Source organism: Canis aureus, chromosome 32 (assembly GCF_053574225.1).
Source record: "Canis aureus isolate CA01 chromosome 32, VMU_Caureus_v.1.0, whole genome shotgun sequence".
NCBI lineage: Eukaryota > Metazoa > Chordata > Mammalia > Carnivora > Canidae > Canis > Canis aureus.
Window position 1 is genome coordinate 5,585,591 of NC_135642.1, and position 21,293 is coordinate 5,606,883.

General features: G+C 42.7%; 1 protein-coding gene across 2 annotated transcripts in view; it reads left to right on the forward strand.

Annotated features, from left to right (window-relative positions):
- KATNBL1 (katanin regulatory subunit B1 like 1) overlaps window positions 1-21,293 on the forward strand; it is a 59,976-nt gene that overhangs the window by 5,869 nt on the left and 32,814 nt on the right. Inside the window, exon 1 of one of the 2 annotated variants that reach the window (XM_077880446.1) lies at window positions 10,525-10,658. The exons of the other annotated variant lie outside the window; for it this stretch is intronic. The gene's annotated coding sequence lies outside the window, so the exon portion shown is untranslated. Of the gene's footprint in view, window positions 1-10,524; window positions 10,659-21,293 lie in introns of those variants that run through there. 2 annotated transcript variants of the gene reach the window in all.

Genomic DNA, 21,293 nt, shown 5'->3' on the forward strand with positions numbered 1-21,293 from the left:
TTAAGAATTTTCTCAGGGTTTTTTTTTTTTTTCTTCATTTCTTTCTTTTTTTTTTTTAACATTTTATTTATTTATTCATTAGAGACACACACAGAGAGAGAGAGAGAGAGAGAGAGAGGCAGAGACACAGGCAGAGGGAGAAGCAGGCTCCATGCAGGGAACCCAATGTGGGACTCGATCCCGGGACCCCAGGATCACGCCATGAGCTGAAGGCAGATGCTCAACAGCTGAGCCACCCAGGCGTCCCTCTTCGTTTCTTTTATTTCCATCTTTTTAAATATTTTAATGGTGACTACTGATGACCCTTGTCCTTGCTTTGCTATTATTTACTCAAGCCATTTTGGAGGTAACAGTTCATGTTACTCTTACTCCACTCTCTTGGTGGAAAGATGAAGGGAATGATGGTGTAGAAAGAGGATAGGATTTTCTATCCTAAAGGCACAGATTAAATCAGTACAATAAGCAAGGTCTCTTGATTTCCAATCCTGTGCTTTTTATTTGTTTTTACCATCATCTTAGACTGTTTCTTTAGCATTTTTAGTTTTTAGGGCTTCAAAGTATTCTAAAATGAAACCCAGTAAAATTTTTGAAATGTAATTATACATTTCTCTAAGCAACAGGTTTGGTTTTATCATTTATAATAAGAATGAGAATGAAAACAGGGATGCCTAGGTGGCTCAGCCGTTGAATGTCTGCCTTTGGTTCAGGGTGTGATCCTGGAGTCCCAGGATCGAGTCCCACATCAAAAAAAAAAAAGAAAGAAAGAAAAAGAAAAGAAGAGAAAAGAAAACTTAAAAAAAAATTTTTATTTATTTATTTATGAGAGAGAGAGAGGCAGAGACACAGGCAGAGGGAGAAGCAGGCCCCATGCCGGGAGCCCAACACGGACTCGATCCCAGGACTCCAGGATCGCACCCTGGGCCAAAGGCAGGCGCCAAACCTCTGAGCCGCCCAGGGATCCCCGAAAACTTTCTTTTTTAGGAAGAACTTATACTTGGCAAGTTAATCAGAAGTAAAGCGAAAGAATCTTGCTCATGATACCAGTGTAGACAAGGAGAAAGGAAAGCTCCTCGTTGTCACCAGATTGAGCAGAACCATCTCCATACTTCAAGAGACAGACTTATTTGCATGACTTTTCTGAGGCCTCAGTCGATGTTTAGAGTCTGGAAGCAGTACTTAGCCTTGACAATCTTGAAAGTTTAGTAATGCTTTTTTTTTTTTTTAAGATTTTATTTATTTATTTGTGAGAGACACAGAGCAGGAGAGAGAGAGGCAGAGACACAGGCAGAGGGAGAAGCAGGCTCCATGCAGGGAGCCAGACGCGGGACTTGATCCAGGGTCTCCAGGATCACAACCCGGGCTGAAGGCGGCGCTAAACCGCTGAGCCACCTGGGCTGCCCTAGTAATGTTTTTTAAATGGAAAAAATAACTAACTTACTTCTGGTCCATCCTATTATTAGGGAGAATATGATTGTTCAAAAGTCTAAACTAGGGACGCCTGGGTGGCTCAGGGGTTGAGCGTCTGCCTTTGGCTCAGGGCGTGACCCCGAAGTTCCAGGATCGAGTCCCACATCCATCGGGCTCCCTGCGGGGAGCCTGCTTCTCCCTCCACCTGGGTCTCTTCCTCTCTCTGTCTCTCATGAATAAACAAATAAAATCTTAAAAAAAAAAAACTTGAAAAAGGAAATTTTCTTTCCATTAATTTACTTTTCAAAAAAATTTTAAATAGGCTCCACACCCAAAGTGGGGCTTGAACTCACCACCTGGAGATCAAGAGTCACAATAAGAGTCACTTATTGTATAAATGGAAACATACTAAACACTGTGCTCTACTGACTGAGCCAGCCAGATGCCCTGAAAAAGTAAATTTTCTATCAAACAACCAGATTTGCAAGAATGGATCTCTCTAAAGGAAAAAAAAGCTTTTGTAGATAATGTCTTATATTGGTCTAAGCCCATTTAACAATGTCTCTATAATACTTCTGTTCTGCTCTCCTCCATGATCCAACCAGTTCCTCTAGTATGCTCTAAAAGGTCCTATTTTGGTAGCTTCCGTAAAATGGGTTTTCATTGCAAATTCCAGTTATTTTTTTAAGATTTTATTTATTTATTCTCTATGAGAGACAGGCAGAGACATAGGCAGAGGGAGAAGTAGGCTCCCTGCAGGGAACCCAATGTGGAACTCAATCCCAGGACTCTGGAATCACGTGCTGAGCCAAAGGCAAATGCTCAACCACTGAGCCACCCAGGAGTCCCTCAAATCCTGGTTATTTGTGTTATTTGACTCTACTATTATCACTGCCTTCTGAAAAGGACCATCTTATGCTATTTTACTTAAGATGCAACTAATTTTGTGGCAGTAAGAGTCTTAATGAGAGGAAATTTTCCCCCTCCATTTTGTCTGAAATTTCAAAACCCTTCAGTGAAAAAACAAGTTTGGTGTTTTGTTTTGTTTTGTTTTGTTTTGTTTTGTTTTGTTTGGTAAGATACTACCTTCCTAGTTGTTACTGGGTTTCTGCATCATTCCTATGTGGATCACTTTTTTTTGTTTTTGTTTTTTTTAATTTCTGGTTTACGGCTCTGCAGTGTCATGAAATACCCTTGTCAGCAGTGACATGAACTAGACAGTCCAGGGAGAAAATGTTGGTTAGTAAGTAATGCACTTCCTAGCAACCACCTCTTTTTTTATTTCAGGAGAGCTGTTGTGCAACTCCCATTTTAACAAGTTCCCATTATAGCACTTCCCTCCAGAACTTGATTAGGAAACTGGGAGGATTGCCATTCTCACAGATCTTATTAAAGGATAAGAATGACAACCATAGCATGAGTCATAATGATACATCACTGATGGCCTAGCATGTTTCTTCAAGCTCGGTTACTTTGGATTCAATCTGATGATTAATTTCAGCAATCTAGAAAGTGAGTTAAATGGTCTCTACATCAAGTGTCTGAATGAGCAATTCAGGTCTTTTATGGCAGTTTTTCCTATATGCTAATTCTTTGTAAAAGATTTTTTTTTTAAGATTATTTATTATATGAGAGAGAAAGAAAAGGGAGAGAAAGCATAAGCATGAGTCAGGGGAGATGCAGAGGGAGAAGCAGACTCCCTGCTGAGCAGGGAGCCCGATGTGGGATCAATCCCAGGACTCTGGCATCATAACTTGAGCTGAAGGCAGACGCCCGACTGAACCACCCATGCACCCCAAAGGTTTTATTTGTTTATTCCAGAAAAAGAGAGAGCGAGAGAGTAGGGGAATGGGGTGAGGAGCAGAGGGAGAGGGGTAAGCAGACTCCACACTCAATGCTGAGCCTGATGTGGGGCTCAGTCCCAAGACCCTGAGATCATGACCTGAGCCGAAACCAGTAGTCAGACACCCAACCAACCGAGCTACCTAGGTTCCTCCCTATGAGCTAATTTTTAAAAGCAATTGGTTCAGTTATAAACATTTCTTTATAGCCTGAATTCTTTGGAAAAAAAGATTGTTGTGGACTGTTTGTGTTCCCCCAAGATTCATATGCTGAAGCCCTACCCCCAATGTGATAGTGTTTGGAGTTGGGGTCTTTGGGAGGTAATTAGAGTTAGATGAGGTCATGAAGGTGGGGCTCGCATGATAAGGTTATCACTGTCTTGTTCCACCATGTGAGCACAGTGAGAAGGCGGCTGTCCACAAGCTTGGAATAGAGCTGTCATCGGTAACTGCATCAGCAAGTACCTTGATCTCAGATTCCACAGCCTCCAAAACTGAGAAAATAAATTTCTGTTGTCTAAACCACTCAATCTATGGTATTTTGTTATGGCAAAACATAACAAGTAGGATGAAGTAGGATTCAGAAAGATTGAAGGAGAACAATAAGTACCTTTTGGTACTTGAAAGACAAAGTCATCCCTTAAAACATAAACATAAGTGTACGGTTGTTAAATTTATAAGAGCTTATTTTATAAATGGAAACATACTAAACACTGTGCACTGACTTTTTTTCACTTTATTTTGGATGCTTTTCATGTCTGTCACTCAGTTTTACCTTAGTCTTAAAGGCTATAGCATATACGTGACGTGGGTATATGATAATGGACATGTAGGTTGTTGCCATTTGTCACTATTACAAAAAATGTTGCTGTGAAAATCCCTAGGGAGCTTGTTGACACAGTTCTATAGGAGAGTCATAAATAATTAGGATTGCTTACCACAGAGATGGTACAGTTAAAATATTGATAAGTTCAAAGAGGCTCTCCAAAATGTGCTAATTTATATTTTGAAGGGTTTGTGGACTAAGTTATTTCTATAGCAAATTGAAGAATGTCCCCCCAAAAGTCACATCTATCCAGATAGAAACTCAGAATGTGACTTTATTTGGAAATAGGGTCTTTGCAGATGTAGTTAGTTAAGACGAGGTCATGTTGGATGGTTGGTGGGCCCTAAATCCAATGACTGGTGTCCTAAGGAAAGAGGAAAACACAGGGAAGAAGTCCATATGCTGATGGAGACAGAGTTGGGAATGATGCCGTTATAAGCCAACAACTGCCAGAGCCAACAGCAGCTAGGAAGAGGCCAGGAAGGTTCCTTCCTGGAGCCTGCAGACAGAGCATGAGCCTGCAATGCCTTGATTTTGGTCCTTCTAGCCCCTAGAACTGAGGGACTATATTTCTGTTGTTTTAAGCCACCCAGATTCTTGTTATAAATTTAATTTTTTTAATTTAAATTTAAATACTTAACATATAGTGTATTACTAGTTTCAGAGACAGAGGTCAGTGATTCATCAGTCTTAAATCACACCCAGTGCTCATCCCATCATGTGCCCTCCTTAGTGCCCATCACCCAGTTACTGCAGCCCCCTCCAGTGACCAGTTTGTTTCCTATGGTTAAGAGTCCTATGGTTTGTCTTCCTCTCTGATTTTGTTTTGTTTTGTTGTTCCCTCCCTTTCTCTATGCTCCTCTTTTTCTCAACTCATATGATAATTGTCTCTCTGATTTATTTTGCTTAGCATAATACCACTGGTTCCATCCACATTGTTGCACATGGCAAGATTTCTTTCCTTTTTCTTTTCTTTTCTTTTCTTTTCTTTTTTCTTTTCTTTTTTTCTTCTTTCTTTCTTTCTTTCTTTCTTTCTTTCTTTCTTTCTTTCTTTCTTTCTTTTCTTTCTTCTTTTTTATGTAAGCCATGCAGATTCTGATACTGCATCATAGCAACCTTGGGAAAAGGATACAAATTTCTTTTTAAGAGGGGTCCATTCAACTGAATTGAGCTAACCAGGGTTAGCTTAAGTGGAAAAAAAATAACAAGTAATAAAATAGTATCACCAGGGCAGCCCGGGTGGCACAGCGGTTTAGCGCTGCCTGCAGCCCAGGGCGTGATCCTGGAGACCCTGGATCGAGTCCCATGTCGGGCTCTCTGTATGATGCCTGCTTCTCCCTTTGCCTGTGTCTCTGCCTCTCTCTCTGTGTCTCTATGAATAAATAAATAAAATCTTAAAAAAAATAGTATCACCAAAGCTGCAAATTAAATTCCAAACTTGCACCAAAAGTTTTATTTCATTTCCTAATTGCTTATGATTGGTTTTCTTAATAAAGTGATTTTTACAAATTAATTACAAAAGAAGGACATTCATCATATAATATGGAAAATTCAGTTAAGTAAAAAAAAAAGATAACAAATCATACCATACAAAAAAATATTTTTCCCCATGGGTATTTTGATTTAGACTTTTCCAGACTTTTTTTATTTATATTTAGACTTACCTAGCATACTGTTTTATAGCATGCTGTTTCATGAAAAGACTATGGTTTTTGTTTAAAATTTATTTATTTATTTATTTATTTGAAAGAGACAGCAAGCATGAGTGGAGGGAGGGGCAGAGGGAGAGAATCTCAAGCAGACTCCCCACAAACACAGAGCCCTGGAGCTCAAGCCTGAGACCTCAAGATCATGACCTGAGCCCAAACCAGACGCTTAACTGCCTGAGCCACCCAGAGGCCCCTCTGTACATCTTTCTTTTAATTAATTTACGATTAATGTTAGTATTTAAAGACTGTACTACAGTAAATAAATATTTGCTTAATATTTGTTTGATCCAAAGTTACCAAATGTGAAGGATTACCAAATGTAAGGAAGCCTTTTTTTTTTCCTTTTTCTTTCTTTTTTCAATCTACTAATATAGAACTGATATTGGGAAGAACATACCCCAAATCAGGGGTAGGACCTTGAACCAGTTCAGGTTCAGTCACTTTTGTCACTGCAAGAGTGGTTTCACCTTTGTGTCCAGCTCTGACAAGTGCATTTCAGTCCTGTGATTTCTTGAGGCTGGAGATCTCCTTTGCTCTTTCAAGTCTCCTTTCCATGGACATTATCCTGCTTCTCATAATTGCTGTCCTGCCCATTTCATCGCCTTCCTGCCTGCCACCCTGCCCTTGGCCTCCTCTCCACGAGGCCTGTTTGTTATGAGTCCCCTTAGTGTACCCTGTAAGCAAATGCACAGTTAGGTTAGTGTTGCACATGGCCCTAGGTCTCAGATGCCATGGAGTGAGTACCAGTCCATCAGTGAGTCTGTCTTCCACCACTGGCCCTCCGCCAGTGGTGTAATTCCAGCACTCTGCTTTCCAAAGGCAGCACTCAACCATACATACTGTGTTCTCTCAGAAAAATCACTGAATCAGTGAAGTTAGGAGGGAGGGATATTTTGCAGAGAGAGACATAATCATTGCACTAGGTAGTTTTACGTAGTTACCCTATTTCCCAACATCCCCTGAGAGAAGATCCCCTCTTATTTCCACTGTGCAGTTAAGGTAAAAATGGAGTAGAAAGGCCTGGAAGCAGCAACCCAGGCTCCTGACAGATGAGCTAGTGCTCTTTCCACTCCAACATCCTGCTCCTACCACCTTCTACTTGACAGCAGCATACCCTAATTGCAGGAAACCACTTGGAGAAGCAGGGAAATAGTGTCTCGGAATTCAGATTCGAAAATCTATACATAATGAATATGGTCACCTACTCTCTGTTGAGGTGTAACAGTGCATCAGAAACTGTCTTAATAGGAGGATCCCCTGCCAATCAACACTCCCCACCACTCAGCCTCCCCCCACCCAAAAAAAAGAAACCCATCCCTGCTGCTTCTGCCTCAGTACCATGGTGGTGATTGAAATAACCATGAATCTGGTAAACTACAAATGAGATTTGTTCATTTCCAGCACTACTGCCTTATCTGAAATATTCCCCAATGCCATTCTTTCCTTCTATAGTCTACATCAGGAAGGTGGGGAAGGGAGGAGCAGAAAAGAAAGGATGGACTTCCCACTTGGACTGCCAGAGTCAAGTGCCTGGAATTTCCCAAAGGCCCTGAGGCTGAGCAGTGGATACGGAATAGGCCTTTTATTTAGGTCTTTTCAAGCATTGTCCTTCATCAGGCCTGGCATCAGTCCACACTGATGAGAAGGACACACACCACAGTAAAAGCTACGGTTCCTCGAACCTCTGGTCCAAACCACAACACCTGCATACTTAGTGTTCTTGCCACCAATCCTCCCAGAGTGATCCTTTTAAAGTACTGACTTAACTTCATCACTTCCTCTTCAATGCCTGTGCCTTTTTTTAACTGCCATTTTTATTATGTGCATTTATATTAATTGTCATGGACTGACTTAGGTAATAAGTTATAAAAAAAAGCAATTACAGGGGCACCTGGTTGGCTCAGCTGGTGAAGCGTCTGCCTTCAGCCCAGGTCATGGTCTCAGGGTCCTGGGATCGAGTCCCACGTCAGGCTCCCTGCTCAGCGGGGAGCCTGCTTCTCTCTCTGCTCCTGCCCTGCTCGTGCCTGGTTCAGATCTTCACCATGACCCACCCCCACCCCGACCCCCCGGCGCTCCAGCTAGAAGAACACAGAAGACTTTGCATGGCTGTTCTTCTCTCATAGGGGCGTTTATGCTCAGGATTGCTCTATGCGCCATCCCTGAACGACATCCACACCCTAAGTAAGGCAGATGGGGTCGGGGCAGGAGGGCTAACTTAGCTGCCTGTTCATTCACATGCAAGGACTAATAGGTATTCAGAAAGAAGGAATGAGGGAATGACCAGAGGAATAAATTCCCTTGGAGACCGCTCACAGTGAGGGCTCGCAGTGAACACCTTTCCATGCCGAAGGACTGGTGCAGGGATAACAAAAATATGTATGGGCTGCCATTTTTTTAAATTTATTTTTTAAAGTAATCTCTACACCCAGCGTGGGACTTGAACCCACAAACCCGAAATCAAGAGTTGCGTGCTCCACCAATTGAGCCAGCCAGCCACCCCTCTTTTTTTTATTTTTATTTGCTATCTATAAAAGAAAAAAGTTGATTGAGCTCCAAGGGAAAGATTTAAAAATCAACTTTGGTTGACTAAAAAGTATTGATGAAGAAAACTGGCCTGCAGTCTCATCACTAAAATGGTATATATTTCAAACATAGCAATAGGAAGGCAAATTTCTTTATTTTCTTTCTTTAAATTTTTATTTATTTATGATAGTCACACAGGGAGAGAGAGAGAGAGAGAGGCAGAGACACAGGCAGAGGGAGAAGCAGGCTCCATGCACCGGGAGCCTGACGTGGGATTCGATCCCGGGTCTCCAGGATCGCGCCCTGGGCCAAAGGCAGGCGCCAAACCGCTGCACCACCCAGGGATCCCTAGTTTCACCTTAAATTATGTTGATACTCGGCAGCCCCATGAGGTCTATGAGCCAGGGGTGCTCATCACTGGCACAACCTCAGAACCTGAGTCTGGGGACAAACTGCCTGAGAGGCTGGGCCCTCGGAAGCTCTAGAAATGAGAATATCGGGATTCTCCTCTGGCCTCGGACAATCTGAGGCCTTGTTTCAGCTGAGATCTTCCTATGCTAACAGCAGATTCCTATGAGTCCTAGGACTCTGTTACTTGTCTTCTCTCATCAACCAGCCTCCCTTGAGATAAAGTACTATGTCTTACACTCTTTCTGTCCTCTTCTGAAGCAGGCCCCACACGATGCCTTTTGTGGGTCATCAGGAAATTCCTGTTTATGATGAGAGTGATGAAGAAATAGCTTGAGAGAAAGTGACTTCACCCATGTTCATTGAATTTTTATTTTCTTTAAAATAGCACACCTATTAGTAGAAGTCATGCTCAAGGCATGTTCTGTGTTGCACACCCCTAGAACCCAGGGTTCCTGTTCCCTTCCCTCACTCACCCTGCTGGAGTCTGTTGACAGCCTCACCTGCTGCAGGTGTGGCCCCAAATGTAGGCATGTGCCTGCTTGTGCTTGACTCGCAAAGACATCGTTTATACAAAATATACCTTCAAGGATTTCTCCTATCAACCTAAAGCCATGGCCCAAATTTTTATCATTTCTTAATTTTTTGCACTAAGTGGGTAAGGACCTAGTTACTAGGGAAGAAAAATACATTGTTGTTGTTTAAATCATCTAATGACACCTTAGTTCTGATTGGTTTGTCTAGCAGGCCCCCCATTGCTCTGAAATCCCACAGCATTTGGGATATACCTTTTGTCATTGCTCCCACCATGTGTATTGGAACCATCTCTTTTCCTGTTTGTCCTCTGGGCTCTCTGGAGCAGCTGGTATGACGTCAGTCTGGCACATGGTAGGCCCTCAAAAATATTCTTGAACCAAACATAAACATTCCTTAGGCAAGCCCTGAGGAGTTTCAGGAAACAAGAGCCTAAAAATGTGAGTCAAGGAACGCGGTACTTGCAGTGAGGACATATCTCATCAAATGCACCACTTGATTGGCTTTTGCAAGGGGTGAGAGGCCCAGCAAAGACAGCCTTGCTCCTGCCACAATTTTGTTAACCTTGACCAGTGGCTTACCTTTGAAGATGGGTACACTCTGTTCCTACTACGATGAAGAGAATTTTCCTCAGTGATGAAAAGGAGGTAAGGGACAGACCCAACCCCGACCTCACCTTCTAGTGTGTCCCATACCAAAGAGCCTCAGCTTGCTTCCTGGGGCTAGGGGTTGCATCATACATATTTCTTGTGTTCTTCAGAGTCTAACACAGAGCCTGACACATAATAGGAACTGAAACAGAGTAGTTAACAGTGATACTGTGCTGACCGTAGGCCGACGCAGTCCTCTGGGCAGTTTATATGTGTGAGTTCATTTAATCCTCATACCTACGAGGCAGAAGCCCTTCACAGATGGGCGACCCGAAGCACCAGGAATGGATGTGACTTGCCCAAGGTCGCACAGATCCAGGGGCCATGCTTTTAAACACTTGCCTTAGTGCACGTAGACGGGAGGGAGTGAACAAATGTCTGCCTTCAGCATCCGTTTGCAGCAGACCCTTCCCGCCCGCCCGGGACATCACTGAGTCACGGTCTCCACCTTCGGTCCCGCCCCGGTGCAGGACTACCGTGCGCGCCCGCGGCCGGCAGGGGGCACTGTGGCCACAGGCCTCGCCCCTCCCCTGGGGCCAGGGCGCGGGGGGGGGAGGGGGAGGGGCCGGCGCTGGGCGGGGCCGGCCGGAGCCCCGCCCCGCCCCGCCCCGCCCGGCCCGGAGCGCTTTCCCGGCGGGCTGCGCGCGCGGCGGCGTTTGAATGGCTCGGGCTGGAGCTCGGCCCGGGCCCCGAGGGACGCTCCGGGCTGCCGCGCGGTCGGGGCTGCCGGGCCGGGGGCGCCGCGGTACCATGAGGCGCGGTAAGCCAGGGCCGGGCCCCCTGCGAGCCCGGTGCCCGCAGCTGCCCCGCCGAGGCCGGGACGCGCCCTGGGCCCGCCTGCAGGCCCCGCGGCGGCCTCCGCTCGGCGGAACGGGGCAGCCGGGCGGCGGGGGCGGGGCGGCGGGGGCGGGGGCGGCCGGTCCGTCGTCTCGCGGCGTCCGGGCGGCGGCGGCGGGGGCGGCGGGGGCGGCGGGGGCGGCGGGGTCCGGGCCGGGAGAGGCGCGGCCGCGACCGGCTGTCACTCGGTTGCCTGCGGGCGGGGCGGGCGGGGCCGGCGGGGCGCGGCGGGGGGACGCGGGGGCGCCTCCGCGGCGACCTGCTCCGAGGCCGAGGCCGGTCTTCCCGAGCCGCCTAGGCCGGGCCACGGTGTTTCCTTGTTTTCTGACGGGTCCTTGGTTCCTGACAGATCAGCTTTTGTTTGGCAGGACGAAAACGACATAACTGCGCACGGATTGCCGGTTGCTGCTTTAAACACCGCGTTGTATTTTCTGAGAAGTTGTTCGTAACAGTTCCTAGGCTTTTACCAGATTCTTAAGTTGGCTTGAAGGTGGAGACAACAAAGAGTTCACTTGTTCCCTTGTAGCTCGTAAAGTTCCTTGAAAACAGAAGTGTCTGTGTCAGTTTGTTTACAGATGAAAAGAAAAAAATAACAAAAATTAGTTGTGTGGTAATAGTTTAGGACTCGCAAAAATTCCGAGAAACTAGACCACCTCGTAGCTTAGATTTGTGTAGTTTATTCTGGCTTCTTGTTTGTTTCTTTGAACCTGCTTCAGACTTGACTCAGAACTTTATGCATCGAAGCTTGTGCTTGGCCAACAGCTAGCACTGAAATAACAGCCACGGCGAATACTTATTTTGGACCTTCGATACGCCAAGCGCTGTTTGAGAGCTTTGCTTTGGGATGGATGCTACCCTTATCCCCCCCTTCCCCCTTTTCTAAAGAAGATTTTGTTTATCTTTTTCGTGAGAGACACAGAGACACAGGCAGAGGGAGAAGCAGGCGCCCTGCGGGGAACCGGATGTGAGACTGGACCCCGGGACCCCGGGACCGCTGAGCCACCCAGGTGTCCCTCTTACCCCCTCCTTGAGGAGGAGAGAAGCAACACGCAGAGAAGCTGAGTCACTTGTACAAAGACACACAGCTGATATATTTGGGATGCAAGCAGGCTGGCTTCATGCTTTTAACTATGCTTCTTTAACTGCCTCCCTTATGTGTGACTCTAGTCTACAAAGCCCTTTCATTTACTTCTCTCAACCGCGGATGAGATCTGTGTGAAGTGCGTGTATATATACATTCACATACTATTCCATCAAGTTTTCTGCTCTTGTTGACCATACTTTAGTTTTGTGCACTGAGCAGAAGTTCTGTTGGGTATTTTAAGATAAATGGACTTCAAGTTCCTGTTTGTGTTGTAATTTGTAGTTTTAATTCCTTTGCATCATTTCCCGAAAGTATACAGAACACTTTGAAGCCTATATATTCCTTAAAATATACCATTCTATATTGTTTTTATTCTGAAACCATATTGAGCCGTCATTCTGTACTTGGAATGATTGTACTTACAGCTGCATGAGAAGAAATAAAGGTTCAGAGCAGAACCATTTCATAAGAAGTCAGCAGTTTACAGTGATTTATAGCCGAGCATTTATTTATTTATTTATTTTTTAAAGATTTTATTTATTCATGAGAGACATACAGAGAGAGAGGCAGAGGCAGAGACACAGGCAGAGGGAAAAGCAGGCCCCCTGCAGGGAGCCCGATGCTCCGGAAATCCGGAAATCCCAGGACTCCAGGATCGTGCCCTGGGCCAAAAGGCAGGCACCAAACCGCTGAGCCACACAGGCGTCCCTATAGCAGAGCATTTAAATTTCATTCATCAGTTATCAAGCTTCTGCTTGTCTCTATGCCCAGCAGGGTTAGGTGCAGATTTATACAAAAGAAATATGCCAGGGCGACGAACCTCAATTTGGGATGTGAGCCTAACAACAGCAATGTAAAATCTGTTTAGTGCAGAGGGTGTATGATGAACTGAACTGGGCTGAGGGTTGATGCTTCTGCAAAGAGTCAACAACTAAAGGATAGATGCAGGGCATTGAAGAGAAGCGTGAATGAGGAATTTTAGTGAGGAAACTGTGTTCGAGAACTTGGAAGTGAGAATGAAAGGACTTTTCTAGGGAACAGTGAAACTGATCTATTTGGAAAGTTCCTTTTGAGGAAAATGAGATTATGTGGGCAGGACCGAGAATAAGGAGAATTGTGTAAGACACATATAGCAAAGAAGTTTAGGTTTGACATATATGTATATACACAGATGATTTTGGAAGTTTTAAAACTTTTAAGTCAGTGACTGTCATCTGGGGACAATTTTAGTCCCTCAGGGGACCTTAGGCAGTGTCATAACTGGGATCGGGAGAGGAGCTACTAGTATCTAGTGAGTAGAAGCCGGGAATGCTGCTGCTGAACGTCTTGCAATAGGACCACCCCTCTGTAAGAAATAGTTAGACCCCATATGTCGGTGGTGCTGAGTTTGAGAAACCATGTTGGGAGTTGATTGCTTATATGGCCAGCCTCTACTACCATGTGCTGTATGTAAGTGTGAACGACGAATGTTAGGAGTGACGAATGGTAAGCAGCAATACAGCTGGGAGAAGCTGACTCCGAGGCCTCAAGAAGGAGGCTGTTGTTAGAGTCCTGGGAGCGGGGAGGCTGTGGGGAAATAGGACGAGGGTAATGAGAATGACAAGTAGTAGTAAAATGAGATGATTATTTAAATAACATTTTTTTCTGAGTTTGAAAATGTTATCTTCACTGAAAATAATTCATGTTCACTGTAGGAAATTTTGGAAATACAGAGATTGTGGGAAAAAAAAATTAAAAGAACTTATAGCCCCCACCCTCACCCCCAAGCAGAAAGAACAGTGTTAACATTTTCATATGGTGGTTTTTTTTCAAATCTTTTTTTTATGCTGATAATAATTTTCCTTTCTATAAAACTAGGATTACACATTTTTCTCCCTGTGGGTTTTTATTATTTTGCCTTTTTTTTTTAGACTCAGCATGTTATGAGTATTTCCCATTTCTTGAAAAATGCTCTTTTTACGATCACAGTCTTTGTTTTGTGTGTTCTTTTGTAATTGGGAATTTCGCTTATATTCAAATGAGACATTTTGAAGGAAGAATAGAATATGATGACTGAATATAGAAAACAATAGGGGTGAAAGTCTGTGGTATCTTCAAGGTTTTAAACCTTGGAAGCTGAAAGAATGGTAGAGCTACTGAAATAAATTGGAAGTCTCAATAATTTTTTTGAGGGGGAGGTTTCTCATAATAATTTTCATCTCTGTGCCCTCACAGAGACCTATAGTGAGATTTTAATGAGGACCCTTGCTACCTGTCAGCTTACATTCTTCCTAAAACTCTAAAATTAATCTTTTTTTGGTTTTCTTTTATTTTTTTCTTTTGTGCAAAGCTTATTTTTCAGTTCTTAGCAGTTCTTCCTTTTTCCTCCTCTTCTTTTTTTTTTTTTTTTTTTTTAAAGATTTATTTATTTATTCATGAGAGAGAGAGAGAGGCAGAGACACAGGCAGAGAGAGAAGCAGGCTCCTCTCAGGGAGCCTGATGTGGAACTCCATCCCTGGCCCAGAGGTCACGCCATGAGCGGAGGGCAGACACTCAACCACTGAGCCACCCAGGTGTCCCCCTTTTTCCTCTTCTTGAAAATACAGTTTCTATTAGAATACTAAATAAGGCTCTGGTGGTTGTTCATGTATCTGAAAGATTAAAGGACTAGTTTGGGTTTTTCGAATGTATAGATTGGTACAGTTTATAAGCAAGAGATGATTATAACTTTTCTGTAGGAAGAGGAATTATCTTTAATAATGCTTGCCTGGTGCCTTGTAACATTACAATATTATATGACATCACAATATAACATTACAATATAACATCACAATATTGCATTATCAATCATCATACTCATGACCTATATCAGTTAATTTGGTGCTTTCTGGAAAATGTATTTAGGAAAGTAATTTAAAAAAAAATAACCATAAACCTTTTACAAATGGTACCTTTAGTGGAACATACACTTTCAACTTAGATAAGATACAGTTTGACTTTGCTGGATTCAAATGCTGTGTTAACTACTTCATGCTCATGTCCAAGTACCTTCTCTAATATGCATTAATTGTGGAGAAGTTTTTTATTTCCTGTCTTTTTTCTTGGGACATGATGAGGGTAGAGGTGGGAGAAGGAGTCTTCTGAAAGATACCCCGGTTTGCTTCTCCTATAACCACCTCTCTTTCAGTTTTACACACTGTTTGAATGGTGTGTGAAACTCTTTTTACCTTGAACAGTCATCCAGGAACTGCTTACCTATGTATGAATCATGAATGCCCTAACATCTCTTCTTCTCCCTAGTATAATCTTAAAACAGGCAGCCTGGTGTTACATGGAAAGGCACTAACACTGGGTGTCACAGTTTTAGGCTTTCTTCTCCTCCTGGTGACTGAGTGTTTAATCTCATTTTGTAAATCGAAATTATCCCCAAGGTCCTTTCCAGCTCTAAAAGTCTGTGAATCTGTGACGTATTTGCTTTTCAAGGGTAATTACCTCTGGTGAGACTATTAGTTTTTCACCTCTTAGAGTGCATTAATCATGTGCTGTCTTCCAAAGGCATTTGTAAAAGCTACTCCCATGTAATTGGGGGAGAAATTTTAGAATGGAATTTAAGTGCCACTAGCATATAAACTCCAGGAGGGCAGGGATGGTTGTGTTGTTCACTCATGTTTTCTCACTGCCAAGAATGGTAATTAGCCTGTAACATGTTATTAATATTTGTTGAATGAAAGGAATGGTTTGTTGTTAAGGAAAGACCAGCTTGTTGGAGTACTGCACAGATGCTCTGAGTATCTGGAAAGAACTCAGAATACAAACCAACTCGATTATAACCCAGTCATTCCTAGAATATAAAAATACCTCCAAGTGATAGTAAAGCATCTGTTGTTCACTTGGTTGCCTTTCAAAACTCTTTAGTAATTACTGCCCTGATTGCCCCTCATACTGAGAGTACAGATTTGTCCATTATCAGATCTTACTTTAGTGCCACCTTGACTTTTGAGTGTGCCTTTTACTCTTATTTGCAAAACTCTGTTTATTTCCTATGCCACTTAATACCATCATTAACAGGGATCCCTGGGTGGCGCAGCGGTTTGGCGCCTGCCTTTGGCCCAGGGCGCGATCCTGGAGACCCGGGATCGAATCCCACGTCGGGCTCCCGGTGCATGGAGCCTGCTTCTCCCTCTGCCTGTGTCTCTGCCTCTCTCTCTCTCTCTGTGACTATCATGAATAAATAAATAAAATCTTTAAAAAAAAAAAAAATACCATCATTAACAGTGTATTTGCTGTTGTAGCCAAAGTAAATCATATAGATTGATTAAAATTTGGCCTTTTATCTATGGAGGGTTCGCGGCACAGCTGTGGGAAACTAGTACTCCTGGCATTCCTTTTCTGGTTATCCTATTTCTACAACTACCATGTAAAATAATCTTCAAGAATAGTTTTTTTTTTTTAAGATTTTATTTATTTATTCATGAGAGAGACACACACACACACACACACAGGCAGAGGGAGAAGCAGGCTCCATGCAGGGAGCCTGACGTGGGAATTGATCCCAGGATCACACCCTGGGCTGAAGGCGGCGCTAAACCGCTGAGCCACCCGGGCTGCCCAAGAATAGTTTAAAAACAAATTTTTTTTAAGTTTACTTAAGTTATCTCTACACCCAGTGTAAGGCTCGAACTCAGGACCCTGAGATCAAGGTCCCGAGTCAGTCCTTTACTGACTGAGCCAGCCAGGCGCCCCAAGAATAGTTTTGAATCTCATGATTCCTATACAAACCTTCTCAGTAACTGTATTTTGTCTATAAAATTAAAGTCCAGGTTCCTGACCTGGTATCCAGGACTTCTGCATTTTATCCAGTCTACTTTTCCTAGTCTATTTCCTCCATAATGACCTGAACTTAGTAACTATTTAATTATTGAGTAGTTGGTGTAGATAATAAAAGGCACAGTTTTTCTTACCTGTTTCCAGGTAAGGAAAGGCCAGTAGGTATGCTTGCATAGGGTGGCATTCATTATTTGGGGAATATTTACTGAAAAATAGCATCAGGGACAAGAGTTCATGAACTCCACATAAACAATTTTTTCTCTTCTTGTTGGCAGACCTGTTTGGAAACGAAGTAATGATCAGAAGGAAATTACTTATGTGTACTTAATGGCATCGTTTGACTACTTAGTGAGCCCTACTACATTATTATGTGCCCACAACATTGTTTGGTTGCTTTATCAGTCTGGATGGCCTATGTTATTTTATAGTAACAACCCCCAAGTCTCAGCGGCTTCAAATAACAAAGGTCTATTTCTCCTTGATTCGTCCTACATGTGAGTTATCTGGGGGCTCTGCTCAGTGTTATTCTTGCTGAGGAATGTGGGCAGATGGAACCTTAATCTCTGTCTTGTTGCTAGTTGCCACAATAGAGGGATGGTAATAGGAGTGAATCACACAAAGTGGCTCTCAAAGGCCTCTGTTTATATTTCATTGGCAAGAGCAAGTCACTGACCATACCTAACTTCAAGATGCTGGGCAAGCATAACTCTATCATGTGTCTGAAAGGAGAATTGGAATATCATGGCACAGTTTTAATGTTTACCACAGTTAAGGCACTCTCCCACTGACAATTTTGAATATTTTGTGACTCCTCACTCCCAGCTAACCATTATCTTTCATGATTGACATAGTCTTTCTTTAGATCGGTTCCTTTGATCATCAGCTGTTTATTAAGTACTCACTATGTGCCAAGCACTATTCTAGATACAATGAGCATGATTCCTGCTGTCATGGAGCTCACAGTCTAGTGGGAGGACATGAACAATGAGCAAACAAGCTAATTTCAGATAGTGATAATTGCCGTGGTGGGGGAAAAATACAAGGTACTGGTATAGAGAATGAAGGTGAGGTTGGGGTCATTCTTGATGGGGTGGTCAGGGAAATCCTCTTGGGTGAGTAACATTTGAGCTGAGAGGTAGTAGCCCTGAGAGTATATGGGAGGAATATTTTAAGCAAAAGGAATGGTTTGGTTACAAGATGGAAATGAACCTGCCATGTTTAAGGACAGAAGACCAGTGTGGCTAGAGGAATTAGGAGGAAACTGATATAATCCAAGAGAGAAATGATGGTAGTTGGGTCTAGGATGGTGGTAACAAAAATTAAGAGAAATGAATAGTTTGGAAATATGTTGAAACCGCATAGTCAATGGGTTGGAGACGGAATTTATGAAAAGAGAAACTAAGAATGCATCCTTTGGGGCTTTCAGCAACTGGGAGGATAATGTTTCTATTTACTCAACTAGGAACAATTGTGAGGATCAGATTTGAGAGGGTGGATATTAAGGGTTCTGTTTTCAATATGTGAAGTTCAAGAATTGTTGACTGGAACTGACATCCACATGGAGCTACTCACAGGCAGTTGGAGATATGATGTGATTCCTGTGCTGGAGAAGGATGTTCCCTAAGAGAAGGGGACATTTTGAAATGTCAGCATACATTCTGATTTCAGCTCAGGGGACATAGTGATAACAAACCACTGAAATGGATGGGGATATGCGATGATCCTTGCAGATGTTGGCGTGTAGGAGAGTATAGGAAGGATTAGGAACCATTGTTATTGGGATGCTTAGGTGGCTCAGCAGTGGAGCATCTGCCTTTGGACTCAGGGCATGATCCTGGAGTCCCGGGATCAAGTCCCATGTTGGGCTCCCCGCAGGGAGCCTGCTTCTCCCTCTGCCTATGTGTCTGCCTCTCTCTCTGTGTCGCTCATGAATAAATAAATAAAATCTTAAGAAAAAAAAAAAAAAAAGAACCATTGTTATAAAAGGATGCTAGATAAAAAGATAAAATTCATTTTTTGCTGATTTGTTTAATTCTCAAAGGGCAATCTACCCTTTTTACTTTGAAGTTGTTAGGGTATATACTTCATCCTGTTGAATTCAAAGTTAGGCACAAGTGTTATAGATTGGTAACCTTAGTCCAGATCATGAAGATAGAACATTAAGATTAGTTTATATTAGCTTACCTTTTCTTTTTTTTTGAGCTGTATATCTTATTGGAATATCCTTTTATACATAAAGTCTTTCTATACGGAATGCATCAGAAATACCTTTAGTAGGGATGCCTGAATGGCTCAGCGATTGAGCATCTGCCTTCTGCTCAGGGCATGATCCTGTGGTCCCAGGATGGAGCCCCACATCAGGCTCCCCATGGGGAGCCGACTTCTCCCTCTGCCTGTGTCTCTGCCTCTCTCTGTGTCTCTCAGAATTAATAAATAAAATCTTAAAAAACAAAACAAAACAAATACTTTTAGTAGCTAAACAAGGGGTCAGAAAGGATCTTTAAGGTGATGTTTTATATATGTATATGTTTATATACATTTCTGAGTTTAAGAAGACAATAAGAAAGGATTATTTTTCCTCCTTATGAATATTTCCAGAAAAATGCTGGAATATTCTAACAGGGAGAATAAGAGATAGACACCAAAACATGATAAGATAATCATCACTTGGCTTTAGAAACCCTAAGTCTTCCTAAACATTCAAGTGTTTGGGATCCCTGGGTGGTGCAGCGGGTTTGGCGCCTGCCTTTGGCCCAGGGCATGATCCGGGAGACCCGGGATCGAATTCCACGTCGGGCTCCCGGTGCGTGGAGCCTGCTTCTCCCTCTGCCTGTGTCTCTGCCTCTCTCTCTCTCTCTCTCTCTCTGTGTGACTATCATAAATAAATAAAAATTAAAAAAAAAACAAGTGTTTATGTAGCTATTTAAGAAGAAACATATATTAATATTGTCAATACATTTTATTATTTTTTTAAAAAATATTTTGTCATGTTTTTATTTAAATTTCAGTTAACATACAATTTAATATTAGTTACAAGTGTAAAATTTAGTGATTCATCACTGACATACAGCACCCAGTGCCCTCTTTGATACCCATCACCCATTTAACCCCCCCATCCAGCCCTCCCCCTCCCCTGTTCATCTCCCCTCCAACAACCCTCAGCTTGTTCTCTATAGTTAAGAGTCTGTCATGGGAGGAAAATAAAGATTTTATTTTTAAGTAATGTCTGTCTTCAACTTGGGGCTCAAACTCACAACCCTAAGCTCAAGAGTCACACACTCTACCAACTGAGCCAGCCAGGCACCCACTACCAATGCATTTTAATTTAGTTAAAAAATAATACATGCATTTGATACAAAATTCAGAAAGTCCAAAAGGGAAAAGTCTCCCTCTCACCTCATCTCCCAGCCATACCACATATCCTCTCTCTAGAAGTGACTTTTGTCTCCAGTTTCTTGTTTAACCTTTCAGAGATATTCAGTGAATATTCAGGCAAGCCCTGCACACTTTCTAATGTAAGGTGTTAAAAAAATTAAGTCTGTAGGTCCACAATTACTGGTAAAGTGATGATAAGCAGCCACCTAGTTCTCAGAATTTAGCTAACTTCTTTTTCTCATTAATACCAGTTCCGTAATGTAGTATACTCTGGGGACTTAACTATTAAAAATAAGGAAGAGATGGTGGGAATGGTAATTCCCATATAACACCAATTTTTAAATTATCATTTCAGGGTAACTTAGCCATAAGAGAGTTAGAATTCAGTTTGGTCAGGCAGCCCCAGTGGCGCAGCAGTTTAGCGCCGCCTGCAGCCCAGGGTGTGATCCTGGGACCCGGGATCGAGTTCTGCGCTGGGCTCCCTGCGTGGTGCGTGGAGTCGGCTTCTCCCTCTGCCTGTGTCTCTGCCTCTCTCTCTGTGTCTCTATGAATAGATAAATAAAATCTTAAAAAAAAAAAAAAAGATTTCAGTTTGGTCTAATTGATTGAAATGATGTCTTATCTTATACCCATTAAATCTCCAAAAATCTGTATTTTCATGCTTGATCTGCTTTCCTGAATTTGACATTATTTCTCAAACCAGCTTTCCATACATGGTGGACTGAATTAATAGAAGATGATGTGATGAATCATCAGCAAATAAAAAGCTCTTGTGGTTTATTCCAGGTACTAGGGGCTTTGAGTCGTTCTGAACATGGAATCAGAGTAAGGGTACTTAGTTTTATGATTTGAGTAATATTATCAGGTTCTTGGTAAATCCATTTCCTCAGGAGTAAACCTAGCAAGTGCAGTAGACATCCAGGTAACTTGATGGGACACCAGTTCCCTGGAGGGTGCATGAATAAGCACTGCTTATATTTGTTCCTTCATTTTCTTCTTCTCTATTGTTATTCATCTCCTGCCAATCAATCCATGCCCCATGTAACTGAGACATTCTTTCAAAATGTTAATCCTCAATCAGATTTGAATCTAGAAAGGATTAAAAGGCTCCAAACAACTCAAAAGAATGTATCATTTTTCTGCCAATATACTAGCATTTCATATTGTTTCTAAACAGCACATTAACAGGCCATTCACTTTGTCACTTTTTGAGTACAAGTGTTTGCAGTCTTTGTAAACTGCCTCCCCTTTGTCCAAATATACCTAAGAAAGGAGTGTCACCTTTAGGAAATA